At 38.0% G+C, this 12,790-nt stretch overlaps 1 protein-coding gene across 7 annotated transcripts in view; it reads left to right on the plus strand.

The window, feature by feature from the left end:
* SMAD9 (SMAD family member 9) overlaps positions 1-12,790 on the plus strand; it is a 63,512-nt gene that overhangs the window by 9,854 nt on the left and 40,868 nt on the right. The window contains exon 1 of one of the 7 annotated variants that reach the window (XM_057533068.1): positions 4,134-4,155. The exons of the other annotated variants lie outside the window; for them this stretch is intronic. The gene's annotated coding sequence lies outside the window, so the exon portion shown is untranslated. Of the gene's footprint in view, positions 1-4,133; positions 4,156-12,790 lie in introns of those variants that run through there. 7 annotated transcript variants of the gene reach the window in all.

Raw genomic sequence — 12,790 nt, forward strand, 5'->3', positions numbered from 1 at the left:
CAAGCGGGGGCCACTCTTCATCGAAGTGTGCGGGCCTCTCACTATCGCGGCCTCTCTTGTTGTGGAGCATGGGCTCCAGACGCGCAGGCTCAGTAGTTGTGGCTTACAGGCCCAGTTGCTCCGCGGCATGTGGGATACTCCCAGACCAGGGATTGAACCCGTGTCCCCTGCATTGGCAGGCGGATTCTCAACCGCTGCACCACCAGGGAAGCCCTCTTTCTCTTTTTTTAAATTAGTAAACTTTATTTTTTAGAGCAGTTTTAGGTTCACAGCAAAATTGAGTGAAAAGTACAAGAGATTTCCCGTATACCTTCTGACCCCACACGTGCACAGCCTCCCCTGCTACTGAGAGCCTGTACCAGAGTGTAGGGCTTACACTGTCACCCCAAGACCATAGTTTACAGTAGGGTTCACTCTTAGTGTTGTGTGTCCTGTGGGTTTGCACAAGGTTATAATGACCTGTCTCCACCACTGTACTATCTTGCTGAATGGTTTCACTGCCCTAAAAATCCTTTGTGTTCTGCCTCTTCATCACTCCCTCTCCCCAACGCCTGGAATAGATTGCATTTCTACATTCGGATATACTGCTTTGAAGGATTCTGGAGTTAGTAGTAGTCAAATAATTTAAAAATCATTTTAACCAGCAGACCCTTTCATCGAGGAAGCCTCAGGAAGTAAAGCCGAGTGAAGCAGGGCTGCTCCGGTGGAAGGTGGTATCCACAGGGAGACAGAGTCCTGGGCCCCCCTTCCCCTGGTGTCCGTCTCCTCCCGCCATCCCTTGTTGCTGTGCCCGAGGCTCCCTCCAGTCTCCAGAATCCTGAGGAGCCCCCTTTGGAAACTGCATATAAGCAGCTCTGGAGCTCAGAGGAGGGGATGGGAGTTACCAGATGCAATGACCTCAAACTCTTGGGCTTTTGGAGATTTGCTGACTCTTTCGTAATAGATTTTTTTTTTTTTATTTCCACTTGTTTGTTTGCTTGTTTGTTTTGGTCCCCTTCCTTGGCATCAAGCTGCCAGCTTTGATTTCACTTTGCTGTCCTGCCTGCTATTAGCACGTCCTCTTCCCTCTCCGTTTGCTTCTCTGATTTGCTGTAAGCTTGGGAATCCTAGAAACATGCTTGTTGTTTAAACTGAGTCGAAAATAATTGCAAATAGATCCTGTGTGATCTTTTTTGTACAAGCTTGATAACACATTTGTTTTGGCAGGTAGAACTCTTTTTTGTTTGTTACTTGTTCTCAATTATCAGCAATTGTACAGAGACAATTGCTGGATAGTCAAGTTTTGTGCAGTTTTCATTCCATCTCTGTCAGGGTCCATCTATCTTCTCACCTTCCCTCTCTTTCTGTCTGATCCTGGAATTCTGGACCTATATAGAAAGTGTGTATTATGGGCTCAGGAATTTCTTTTTTTTTAAATAGGTGTAGCATGGAACTTTATTTATTTATTTATTTGGCCGCACGGTGCAGCATGCAGGATCTTAGTTCCCTGACCAGGGATCGAACCTGGGCCCCTCAGTGGGAGCAGGGAGTCTTAATCACTGGGCCACAGGGAAGTCCCTGGGCTCAGAAATTTCTATCCATCAGCTCTACTGGGTGAATAGTAGCAGTTGAAGCTGATTAGGAAGAAAAATATGTCATATTTTTAATTCCTAATGAAATGCTGATACGTTGAGATAGTTGAGACACTGTTTTTTTTCTTTGATGTGAACATTTAACCTCCCCTCCCTTTTTTCTCTTTCTTTGCCTCTGATCCATTCTTAGATTGTTTTTCTTTCTTTTTTTCCCCTTTTTTGGGGGGGATGCATTTTATTTGTACAGTGAGGTATGCATAAGGAATAAGCAGAAGTGTAACTGTTAATAATAAAAAAAGAGTGTCCTTACATAGTTTACAGTTTTCAAATTGTTTTTGTACACATCCTCTCAGTATGAAAGGTAATGATTATTGTTTCAGTTTTACAGAGGAGAAAACAGGATTGAAGTGGTTAATTTGAAGGTCTCAGTTAATTAGCAATGGAGCTAACATTCAGACTCAAGTCTTCTTCCTCCAGTTCCTGTGTTTTCAATCCATTACATTATGTAGTCTCTTGTTCATGGAATCAGTAGTTAAACTGTGGGCCCTTCCAACTTGAATAATAAAATATCACACTTGTGGGGTGATATATACAATATAATACAGTATTTCCAAGCATTTGCTGACAGTGTAAAGGATATAGGTTGGAATGCTAGAAGCTTATGCGATAATCTTCCCAAGGTAGTGTTGACATTCTCTTATAAGTGTTATGAATTGCTTACTCTTACACCATGTTTAACCTTGCTCTTAATATTCAGAATACTACATGGAAAAAATATGTAGCATTCTAAGTCTACCTTAAAAGTGACCCACACGATTAGGTGTGTTCTTTTGATTCCCTGTGTCAACCTTTAAAAGAAAAACGTAGGTGGTTTAGCCAGCAAAGTCAAATTTATTTGGGAATAGCAGAAGAATCGCAGTTAAGGACATGCAAACTATGGAAAACTATAGGCAAGTCTGGAGAACAAAAGAGAGGAGCATTCTTTTATAGTGGAAATGAGGAAGTTGGGAAGGGCTGTTTTGAATGAAAGTTCACTGGAGGAGAGCGAGAGTTTGGGGTTGTTGTGACTTCTCATTGGCTGAGTTGCAGCAGTTTTTCATTGGCTGCTTTGTTGCTGGGCAAGGAGAAAATCTTCCTTCATCCTGCTGGGATATGTCTTTCTTCTTGATGGGGTCTGTAAAGTAAGCTGCTATGAGAGCTGTCAGTTCAGGGCTTCCTGACTCCATTGTGAATGAGGTTTTCCTTTATTCATTTTCACACCTCTTTGCTGCTCTAATGCCTATTCTACTTCTCTTTTACAACATTTGGCATAAATAAAATACCAAATAGGCAATGGAATAATAATTCTGTCGCCAAAAGAAATGGTAATGAGCAATAATAAAAAATGTTTCTTGTCTCGATATTTTAAGAAATAATTCTAAATCTCCAATAATTCTAATTCCAGAATAATTCTGAATCTGAAATTTAATAAATGATGTCTAACCAACATTGACATTCTAGCTGAAAAATCAAACTATATGAATGCCAAGAGAACTGTGTCTCAGGGATTTAAGTGAACATAAATTAAGACTTCTCACAGGCTTATTAAGCATAAGTTCCAATGACATCAGCTTACTTTAGCACTTCATATCATGAACACAAGGCTGCCTAGTATAACCATGTCTTGGTTTAGGCATAATATATCACTTGTAGTTAGGGCCTTTATTTTATGTGAAATTCAGTATTAATATAAAAAGAAACTAATCTGCTGTTGGAGGAGTTCTGTTTTAAAGTGAGATTGAGTGTGTGCTTTATGCATTATGAAGGTTTTGATATATCTGTGAGCTTTTATCAGATGAGAATCAAGTGATCATATGTCACTTCCTCTGGGCCACAGTATACCCAAATCCAGGAGTGATGATAAAAAATATATTTAAAAATTAACTTCAACTACTCTTGTACTTAGTTGTGTAGTATAAGGTAAAGTTGTCTAACCCAATAATATTCCCATGCAGTAGATTCTATTATAGTCCTATTCCAGGAAGGATTATAAAGTCAATTTTATGGAAGAATGAATTTCAAATTGTGTGGACCTTCCAATAGATTGGAAGTCATAGAGATTCTGGAATATGAGTAGGTTTTAACACAACTTTAAATATCGGATGTGATAGTGCATGAAAAGGAATTTATATTTCTGCTTTCTTTCAAAATGCTCATAGCTGATGAATCTGTGGATGTTTGTTTAATTTAGTTATTTATTTTGTATAAGAATAAGTGATACCAAGAAAATAAAGCTCAATAATATCAATTAGCAGTATATAAACTTGCCCTTGGTTGGTTCTGAGATAGAAAGTAGATCTCATTTTTAAAAATAATCTCTCTAGAGATTGTTCCATATTTTCCCCTTTTTCTTCGTGTAGAAGGAAATGTTATTTTTAAAACAGTACTCCCCTCTTCCCCAGCTGCCCCAAACTACCACTGTCAGAGAAAATTGATATGTTTACATGATTCGGCATTAAGTGGAAGAAAGGATCTGAAAGGCAGGCAGAATGCCCGGACTGCACAAAGCTATGACGGTCCTGCAGTGAGTGTGGGCCACTGAAAGGTGAGTAACCTACATAATTGGGCCTGGGCTGTGTGCGAAGATTTCCCAGCATTTTATGTTATTAGGGATTTTAGTTTCTTTCAAGGCTTCCATGTACCAATGGCACATTATTTTCCAACTCAAAATTAGAGTTTTAAAAAACCCTCTAATTTTGGCAGAAGGAGACTTTATTTGTAAAATCCCTTGAAGGTAGTGATGAAGCAAATTATCATAACATTTGGAATAAGATTTTTCTTGTGGTAAAATATACATAAAAGTTACCATTTTTAAGTGTACAATTCAGTGGCATTAAGTATATTCATGTTGTTGTGCTTCCGCCACCACTATCCATCTCCAGAACTTTTCCATCCTCTCACTTGTAACTCTGTACCCATTAAACAAAAATGGCCCCTTCCCTTTCCTCTCAGTCCTGGTAGCTTCTATTCTACTTTCTGTTGCTATGAATTTGCCTGTTTTATTTACTTCATGTAAGTGGAATCATACTTTTGTGTCTAGCTCATTTCATTAGCATAACGTCTTCAAGTTTCATCCGTGTTGTAGTATGTGTCAGAACTCCCTTCCTTTTTAAGGTTGAATAATAGTCCATTGTATGTATGCCCCATTTTGTTTATCCATTCTTCTGTTGATGGACACGTAGGTTGTTTCCATCTTTTGGGTATTGTGAATAATGCTGCTCTGAGCATTGGTATGACTACCAATCAGTGTCTGTGTACCTGTTTTCAATTCCTTTCTGTATATACCTATGAGTGCAATTACTGGGTCATATGGAAATTCTACATTTAATTTTTGAGGAACTGCCAAACTGTTTTCCACAGCTGCTGAGCCATTTTACCTTCCTACCAACAGTGCACAAAGGTTCTAATTTTTCCACATTCTTGTCAATGCTTGTTAGTTTCTGTTTTGTTGATAACAGCCATTCTAAAGGGTATGAAATGTTATCCCATTGTGGTTTTTTTTAATTTTTTTTTTTTTTTTTTTATTTATTTATTTATTTATTTATTTATTTTTGGCTGTGCTGGGTCTTCGGTTCGTGCGAGGGCTTTCTCTAGTTGCGGCAAGTGGGGGACACTCTTCATCGCAGTGCGGGGACCGCTCATCATCGCGGTGCGCGGGCCTTTCACTATCGCGGCCCCTCCCGTTGCGGGGCACAGGCTCCAGACGCGCAGGCTCAGCAGCTGTGGCTCACGGGCCCAGCTGCTCCGTGGCATGTGGGATCTTCCCAGACCAGGGCTCGAACCCGTGTCTCCTGCATTAGCAGGCAGATTCTCAACCACTGCGCCACCAGGGAAGCCCCCCATTGTGGTTTTGATTTGAATTTCCCCAATGACTAATGAGGTTGAGCACCTTATCACAGGCTTATTGGCCACTTATATATCTTCTCTGGAGAAATGTCTGTTCAAGTGCTTTGCCCACTTTTCAACTGAGTTGTTTGGGTTTTTTATTGTTGTTGTTGAGTTCTTTATATATTCTGGATATGAATCCCTTATCAGATATATGATTTGCGTGGAATGTGATTTTTAATGGAAAGAGTCTAAAAAACTACTATATGTATATGTATTTTCCACTTATTTGTGTATATTACTTTTCACATTTAAGAATTCTGTGGAGTTTCATAACATACAGTCATATAAGTAAAAAAAAGCAGATATTTAAAAAAATTCTTTGTTTTTAAAACGCCACCGATCTTAAGTCACATTAATTTTAAACAAATCATGGTTAGATTAGAGGATATCTAGCCAGCAAAAGAGATGACAGTCCAGTGTGTGATATAATATTCAGTGACACAGCAGTTGTGCTGCAAATGGAATTAGAAGGGCCATGTGGTCTTTGTAGCTCTAGAAATGTGGATCCCTGAAGAAAAATCAGCTGCCGTCCCCTAGAGTCTGTTTTGTGCTCCTCAGTGTCCTCATTTAAAAGCTTTCGTTTGAGTTAAGAGAGCTGTAATGCAGGTAGATTAGAAATAAGAATTTTTAAAACTTGGTTCTAGTTCTGCTTTTGACATATTAATATGGTGATAGTATTATTGAAAATCCAGCAGCAACTCTTAACTGAAAAACAAAGATATTTTAAAAAGTGTAAGACCTTTTGAACAGGATAAGGACAATAAATATTTTTAGTCTCATTTATATGTGGTATCAAAAAAAAAACAACAACCCAAAACAAAAAGCCAACCTCACAGATACACAGAACAGATAGGTGGTTGCCAGAGGTGGGGGGGGGGGGGCAGAATAGGTGAAGGGGGTCAAAAGGTATAATTTATAACATAAATGAGTCCTGGGAATGTGATGTACAACATGGTGGCACGTGATCATACTGTATAGTGATGCATATTTGAAAGTTGCTGAGAGAGTAGATCTTAGAAGTTCTCATCACAAGAAAAAAATTTATATAACTAGGTATGATGACAGATGGTAACTAGACTTACTGTGTTGATTATTTTGCAATATGGACAAATATCAAATCATTGTCTTGCACACCTGAAACTAATATAATGTTATATGTCAATTATACCTCAATTAGAAGGAAGGAGTTTTCAGAATAGATTAGAGGAGAGAAAGAGTAGGAATAGAGTAGAATGACCAGGAGTCAATTTCAAGAAATGAAAGCCTAGGTCAGCATTTCTCAGCCTTGACTCTACTGGTGTTCGGGGTTGGGTAATTGTGGGGTGCGGTCCTCTGAGTTGTAGGATGTTTAGCATTTTCCCTGGCCTCTACCTGCTAGATGCCAGTGGCACCCACTCCCTCCAGCCCAGTTGTGGCAACCAAAAATGCCTCCAGACTTGCCAAGTGACCCAAGGGGGGTAAAATTACCCCTCCTCCCTCCTTGAAAACCACTGGTCTAGGATGGTAAGAGCCTGAGTTGAGTTCCAACAGCAAGATGTCATAAAAAGAGGAAAACAAGTGCAATTTTGAGTAAAGAAAATTTCCGGTAATTAATACTTATTAAGCAGCTACCATTTCCCAGGCACCAGCACTAGGTGACATAGTGCTGTCACACAAATAATCATAAATATTTATTAAATGCAGATTTTATGGGAGGGATTGGAGCTACAGAGATGAATAAGACAGTTTCTGTCCTTAAAGACTGTCGTTTAATAGAGGAGAGACAGATGAACAAATAAATTACGATCCAAAGTGAAAATAGTAATGTGTATAAGCTACTGACTGAGAAGAGACTTCACCTGGGGAAGTCACGTGAGCTGGATTTGAGGGATGAACAGCAGTGTTGCCTCCCGGAGTGGGTTTTGCAGATGAGGTGGGGAATTCTCCATGGTCTTTTTTTTTTTTTTTTAAAGTGGGATAGTAGGTTGTTTTTTTTTTTTTTTTAATAGGGAGCATTTTCGTTTTTCAAATTTTATTTATTTATTTTTATTTATGGCTGCGTTGGGTCTTCGTTTCTGTGCGAGGGCTTTCTCTAGTTGCGGAGAGCGGGGTACACTCTTCATCGCGGTGCGCGGGCCTCTCACTATCGCGGCCTCTCCCGTTGTGGAGCACAGGCTCCAGACGCGCAGGCTCAGTAGTTGTGGCTCACGGGCCTAGTTGCTCCGCGGCATGTGGGATCCTCCCAGACCAGGACTCGAACCCGTGTGCCCTGCATTGACAGGCAGATTCTCAACCACTGCGCCACCAGGGAAGCCCCTCCATGGTCTTTTAGTCGCTAAGTTGAAGACCAAGTTGAGGCAAAGCTCTCTCCAGACTGTCACCTCTGTCCAGGGAATAAAACTCCCAGAATATAATTAAACCTGGGATGACTGCCCTGGGGAAATTGTACATTTTCCCTGAGGGTTTGAGTGGAGCGATTAGCACCTGGCAAATCCCAGAGCTGTGCCATTTTAGTGGCAGCTTATATACTTCACACATTGTTTTAAATCATTATCAGCTGAGGAGATGCATATCTCACTCCCTTAATAAATCAGACTCTCTGCTAAATTATACCAACAACACCTTGTTGATTTTGAAAATGTTAAATAAGAGGCCTATTTGCATCCTCTGGTTAACAGGTTCTTTATTAGCAAGTAGGTGTGCTGTCTTGGAACCTAGAAACGGATGGGGCCATATGGCTTAATTTGTGGAGTGGCAATAGATTGCTTCATCTCACAGCAGCAGTGTTTGCTGTTATGTAGGAAAAATGCAATTATTCAGTGGCAGTTTACAGAATATATATTCAACAGTAGTGGTGCTCTTCATACGTCCTTAATTATTTACATTTTAAAAATTTTACATGGAAAAAGAAAGCAATGAGCATCAAAGAAAATTGCCAAAGCATTTATCTTGAACTGCACCACATATTCTAGCGCTGCTTTTTCTTCACTGGCTTCTGTCCCATTAGTAACAATAGTGTTCAGGCTTGCTGATGTCACTGCTCACTCATTTAATTTAACTAAATGTGATACATGTGTTTAATGAAGATTTCGTTTGGAATTTTTTTAGAAGGTCAGTATGGTACTTTTGCATTGCAGGGTATGTTTTCTGATATGATTGTAAAACTACATAAACTTATCAAAAATAATTATTTATGTATCCTAAAAGCTGTGGAGACACTTGAGATAAGATGCAAAAGCTCTTTTCCCTCTCAGTTCAGAGAAGACAATTTATGGTTATTCTGCTTCATCTCATCTGATGGTTTGTTTTTGAAAAATATAAAATGTTCAATGTGATAGTAACAAAATGATTTTTAGCTTTAGTACATGTGAATTACTAAACACTGACACACACCAGAATGGCTCCAGCTGCTCCTGCCCCACTAACAATATGGCTTTGAAAGGGTCCCTTGGCACCAGAGCCCAAGCCTAAACCACCTGCCTTCCTGCCATTTCAACTCTTCTCTAACAGGAATTGCTCAACCATGGTATTATCTTCCTCTCTTTTCCTTTTTCCTCTCACCCCCACCATTTTCTCTGAGCTGTGGACAATTCTGTCTTCTCAGGACCTCATTCATTCATTTAGCAAATATAAGCACCTACTATATGCTAAACCCTATTCTAGGAGCCTGGGGTACAGTGGTGAACAAAATGGACAAAAATCCACATCCTAATAGAGCCTATGTCATGGTGGGAGAAAAGAGACAATAAACCATAAAAATAAATAAAATACAAAACAATCTTGAAAAAGGAGAACGAAGTTGGAAGGCTCACACTTCCTGGTTTCAAACTTACTACAAAGCTACAAAAATCAAAAGAGTGTGGTATTGGCGTAAGGCTAATTAGATCAATGGAATAGAATTGAAAGCCCAGAAATAAAACCAACCATCTGTGGACCTGTGGCTGATTGAGTTTTGACAAAGGTGTTAAGAACACTCCATGGGGAAAGAATAATCTCTTCAACAAATGGTGCTGGGATAACTGGGTATCCACATGCAAAAAAATGAAGTGAGACTCCTATCTCACACTATACACAGAATTAACTGAAAATGATCACAGACCTAAATAAAAGCACTAAAACCATAAAACTCTTAGAAAAAGACATAGGGGTAAATAATTATGACCTTGAATTTGGCAATGAGTTCTTAGATAGGACTCCAGAAGCACAAGTGACAAAAGAAAAAGTAAATGAACGTCATCAAAATTTAAAACTTCTGTGCATCAAAGAGCATTATCATGAAAGTAAAAAGACAACATATAGAAAGGGGAAAATATTTGCAAATCATGTATCTCAGAATCTCTATATCCAGAATATATAAAGAACTCTTACAGTGCAACACAAAAAGACTAACAATGCAGCTTTAAAATGGGCAGAGGACTTGAGCAGACTTTTCTCCAAAGAAGATACACAAATCGCCAACAAGCATGTGAAAAGATGCTCAGCATCATTAATCATTAGGGAAATGCCAATCAAACTACAGTGAGATACCATTTCACATCCTCTCAGGATACCCCACATTCTTTAAGTTGATGCCAGTTTTCAAGCAGGTAAACCTGAATATATTTTATCAGTAGATTTCCCACTCTGGTAGATTCCTTTGATTGGCAGGTTGGGCTTAAGCAGAAAAGGGCTTTGTCATAATATGGAATACTATAAGCAGCATTTTAAAAGAATGAAGTAGATTTATATAATACTAACATAGAAAATACCCTCAGGCAAGTTGCAGAATGATTAAATATTTTTAAAAATTCAAACTAATACTATATTTTTTTGGTGAGGACCTATCTACATGTGAATATGAAGAGGAAAATATCTAAAAATAAGCCCAAAGAGGTAATAGTAGTTATACCAGGAAGGACATGAGGATTTGGGAACTGTGGTTGATGATCAAATGAAATTTAATCTTATCTGTGTTTTAACTTTTGTAAGAATAATAGCTTAATGAGCAACTTATATAATTAGAATTGTAAAATGCCTTGACTGATTTAGATATGACTAGAGGCAAAATGCCTCTGGGTTTATTTTGGTTTTGTTTTAGCAATTACTCTGAAACTGTTGACAACCAACTGTAAAATCTGTACAGGGAGTGCTCAAAATCTGTGTTTTTTTTTTAATTATGGCACAAGAAAATATTGTAAGTGAAATAAAAATGCAACTTAGAGTTAAAGTTGAAAGCTGAATATTACTCTGACTACCACAAAACTTTAAAAACAAAATACTAACGTGAAAATGCTTACAGTATTTCATTCATTGAAATAGGCAGAATATAAGACATATCTGTGAACTAACCCTATTTTACAATATTTTTATTTAGAAGAAAGAGTTTTAAATTCATAAAAATGTTAACAATGATTAGCACTTCTGTGTGAATGAACAGTCGTTTTGGGACTTTATTTTTAAGAAATTTTCCATATTTTTCTAGTTTTTTTTTTGTTTTTTTTTTTTCATGAACACAAAATGCTTTTAAAATCAAGGGGAGAAAATGCCCTCACTACCTTAATTAAAGAAAAAAGGAAGGGAGAGAGAAAGGAGGAGACTGGGCAGGGCAAGGCAGGAAAGATGGGGAATTCTTGTGCCTCTCCTCTGCCTCAAGTATTAATAGCTTGAATTTTGTGTTTTCATTGCTTTGATCTTTAAAATATAATTTGATAACATGTATGTATCTCTGAGATATTTAATTTTTGTTTATCTGTTTTTAAACTTTATAAAAATGATTTCATACTCTGTGTAGTCTTCTAGGCTCTACTTTGTTTTTCATTTAACATTTTATCTCTAAGATCAACCCTCAGTATAGTTAGTATATTTTTATTACTGTATGATATTTCACTGTGAGATTATTCCATCATTTATCTGTTCATTCTCTAGTTGATGGATGGGTTATTTCCAAATTTGTGCTATTTTGAATAATGCTGCTATATAAGTATTACCGTATATGCAGTAGTGTCATTTAGGGCAGTGCCTTTCACTTGGTTTTAACTATAACCCAACAGGACATATACACAAATCACTCTCTCTCTCTGTGTATCTGTGTATCTATCTATCACTTCAAAAACTTCAAGATATGATACTTTTCCCTACTCTGAGCAATGACTCTGATAAAACCCAGTCTATTTTTTAAAATACTGATAGAGATCCAGTAAATTGGATTTAATTAACCATTTCTACCTGAGGTTTGAAAACTAGTCTAGGACATACATCAGGTTGTGGAGTTGCTAGGTCTAAAGATATGCAAATTTCAACTTAAGCAAATTCAAATTTGCTTAAGTTGAAATTATTCAAGATAATAGCAAATTGTTTGCAAAGTGCCGATCCACCTATGCCTATCAATTTTTGTTAATCACGTTCTTATCAACACTTGGTATTTCAGACAAAGTTAGGTTTTCAACAAGAAGTCTATTAACTTAATAAATCAAGTGAGGACATGTTAATGATTTTTACTTACATTCTACTTTTACAACTAAAAGTTTCTAGCCAAATAAAGTGCCAGGATTTCCAGAAGACTGGAGAACACTGAGTTGTTCTGTATTCTGTTTGAGATCTTGCTTGGCAAATGTCTTCACATATTCTTTGTTTGAAACTACATCTCGCTTATTACTCTGTTTGCTTTGCTGCTCAAGTATGCAAATAGTGATCTACCTCAGTTGTGGCTTCATGCTTGAATTTAAAGTTAAGCATCGCTGAGATATTATCTGCTAAGTAACAGTTTAACCAACTGAGAAAACAGGTACGTTGTCCCTGATGTAGTATGACACGGGTCATTCTAAAAAGACTGGAATTTTTATGGGCAGTGGTGATGTCAATTTTAAAGCTCAAAGGATCAGTTAAGTATAAGCAGGCTGTTTGATGAAAAGTTTTGGTTGATTTTGTCAAAATGTGTCCTTTTGTAGAACCAGCCTGACATCTAAGGCGTCATAGTAAGAACTTAGTTTAGTTTGTGGGTCTTGTCATCATTTGTAAGGTTGAGAATGTCTTTCCTGCTGTTTTTACACTTGCCAGGGGGAGAGGAGTGCCTCCGTATGCTGGGGCACTTCCTCTTGGCTCTTGCTGTGTTTCATGACTCCTTAGCACATAAAAATCTACTTGTTAGTCTAGATTCAGTGACTAAATCTACAATGGAAGAATTTTTGCTCTGCACAATGATTGACTTCATTATTCACAGCTATCCTCTTGGTTAATGGGCCATCAGCCATAATCTTATAAGGCTCCTTCCTTATGTCTGTCTGGCCTGGGTGACTCCAATAGGAGGTGAACTTCCCTCCAGCTTAATCTTTCAA

The sequence above is a fragment of the Balaenoptera acutorostrata genome, chromosome 18, assembly GCF_949987535.1.
Source record: "Balaenoptera acutorostrata chromosome 18, mBalAcu1.1, whole genome shotgun sequence".
Classification (NCBI taxonomy): domain Eukaryota; kingdom Metazoa; phylum Chordata; class Mammalia; order Artiodactyla; family Balaenopteridae; genus Balaenoptera; species Balaenoptera acutorostrata.